This window comes from Parasteatoda tepidariorum, chromosome 3, assembly GCF_043381705.1.
Source record: "Parasteatoda tepidariorum isolate YZ-2023 chromosome 3, CAS_Ptep_4.0, whole genome shotgun sequence".
Taxonomy (NCBI): Eukaryota; Metazoa; Arthropoda; class Arachnida; order Araneae; family Theridiidae; genus Parasteatoda; species Parasteatoda tepidariorum.
In genome coordinates this window covers 12,383,993-12,386,470 of record NC_092206.1, presented here as the reverse complement: position 1 = coordinate 12,386,470, position 2,478 = coordinate 12,383,993, and the positions used below count along the sequence as shown (strand labels likewise).

Here is a 2,478-nt window from a genome sequence, read left to right as displayed (position 1 = left end):
TTTTACTTCTTCTTTGAATTTAAGAGAATCTAAATGTATAAAAAAAATGGTATGTTTATTCAGAGAAAGAAAATTTTAGGGTCAGACATCATAACTTAAAATAACATTAGCTAAAATTAATAAGCATCAAACCATTAAGATTGAGTCCTTATATCTGAAAATCTGATTAGTAAATCAAAATTTTTAGCTTTTTTTCTCCCTCTACATCATGAAAATAGTTTATCTCATTTTTTTGTCTTTATAACTTTTTTTACTTTCATAAACTGAAAGTTATTCATTGCGATCATATTTCCGTGACATATATCAGACTAAAACACAGGACAAATGAATTTCCAACACCTGTTATCGGCAAAATGTGACATTCTCAATGCTATTTCCCTCATTATATTATATTATACAAAATTAATCATTAAAATTTCATTTCGTTCGTTAAAGTTCGTCGTAACACTCATGAGGTATTTCGTTGAAACGAATAAAGGTAAGTGATAGACTATTATTATTATTATTTTTTAAATATACAATGATGAAAAGAGAAACAGATATTTTTCTACATTTTTTCTTTGTTAAAATTTATGGTAGTATTCCCAGATAACAAAATAAGGCTTATTTTCGTTCAGCAAAAACCTTTTAATGTAAACCTGAAAAGGTACGCAGTTTACGTGTAAACCTTCTAACCTAAAAACAAGATCTGTGACAATCTGCTCTTTTCTACGCACATTACCCTAATCCAAAACCTTGTAACCTTCTATATAAAAACCTTAAATCGAGTTTGACTTTGGATTTTCAAGATTGAAAAATTCCTTTGATAAAGCTAGTCTCAAGATGAAAATAATTTTAAATCTAGGTAATTATAAGGTTTCTTTTCGCAAAGTCTTCTATGCTCAGCTAAAATCTACCTTGTCATGAAATTTTAATAGACAATGCAAATTTGATTCTTTCGCCAGTGTGATGTCAACTAAAACGCCATTATGGACTTAAGTGACCCTTTCACCTGGGCGACTATACTTTTTAAAAAAGCTTTAAAAAATAATTTTTAATCCTCTTAGGATGAAAGGTGCAATATTTTTGCTTTATTGAAAAAAGGTTTTTAGTACAAACATTTTCATGACGATAAAAAGAAAATTCCGATAGAAGGTTGCCGCTAGGCTACATGCTTTCTGGGATTAGATGGTACAGTTTAGCAATTACTGTAATCCTCATTGGATTTTTAAAGATTTATATTATTATTGCTATAGCATAGTATTATAGTAAGTATAGCAGTTTGCTAGTAAGTAAATGTTGGCGTTTTTAGCAAAAAATTTCCTTTCAAAGGTGAAAAATTAACGAAATTCATCTTTGTAACTCAAGTCTTACTATGTAATTACGTTTCAGAAAGAAAAATTAACGAAATACTTGTTCATGATGCAGTGTTGGTGTTACCACTCTTGCATCCAGAGCAGGAGCTCGAATTAGCAAAATATCGCTCTAATCTCTTAATCCATTTCAGGATTTAAAATGCACAATTCGCAAGTCTCTTTGAATAAAATTCAAGACAATGCACCCAAAAAAATTTGGAATGACAATAATCTGTAATGGAAATGTATCTCTTTTAACAGTAATGAATCATTGTTATTTTAAACCTTTGGCCAAGTTTTAAACAATAGTTATGTTTTGTGGATTTACTTTTAATCATGTGAAACAATGTGAAATCTTTTTTTGTTTATAGTTAAAAGACGAGATCAAAATTACGTCATGCGAATGTGACAAATATATTGTATTGCAACTTATAGGGTGAGCAAAATAATCAGATTTAGCAGAACGTTATTTGAACTAACATCCAGTGCATGCGCAGAAGAAGCAAAGTGACAGTCAGGTTGTACGTCACCAGTGAACCAGTTGTTGGACAACTCTATATGCACAGTTGGGTACGCTGCTCCCGCCATTCAATTCTTTTTTTCTTGGTCGAAATGTGCGAAATTCTTTGATATAAATGTATTCTCCAAGAAATATTTTAATGAATAGTACAGTACTGTTTACCAATGGTATGAAAATGCGGAACACACCAACAATAAATAAAAAAGAAAACTTTTTTCTCCCCTACAATCGCAGTAGGGAATAGCTCATTTCAGAGAGAGTACAGTTGGTGCCCCTTTGACCCTTCTGTGGAACCCTCGGGTTCCGTGGAACACATTTTAGGATGAGCTGACTATTTTTTTTAAACTAAATTAAAATTTTTGACTTATTTCAAATTTCTTTTGCAGATGTCGAACGCAACATTATTCATTGCGTACATTGGAATAACACTTTTTCTGACTATTGGTATTCTTTGCTTGGTTAAAAAGCTAGTCCATAAACTAGGGAGGAAAAAATCGAAAAAAATCTTCTACCTGTTACCAGAGTTCCCACATGTTGAAACGATAGTTTCACAAGATTCGCCTGACCATCCTTATTATCGTGTACTTCAAGAATATGAGAATAAAATAAAATGTTTCAAATTTT

At 31.0% G+C, this 2,478-nt stretch overlaps 1 long non-coding RNA gene across 1 annotated transcript; it reads left to right on the top strand.

Moving 5' to 3' along the window:
• The first annotated feature begins 324 nt into the window (after nucleotides 1-324).
• On the top strand, nucleotides 325-2,478 carry LOC122270745 (uncharacterized). The gene is made up of 2 exons (XR_006225974.2): nucleotides 325-478; nucleotides 2,241-2,478. It is a non-coding gene; the product is annotated as an uncharacterized lncRNA (long non-coding RNA).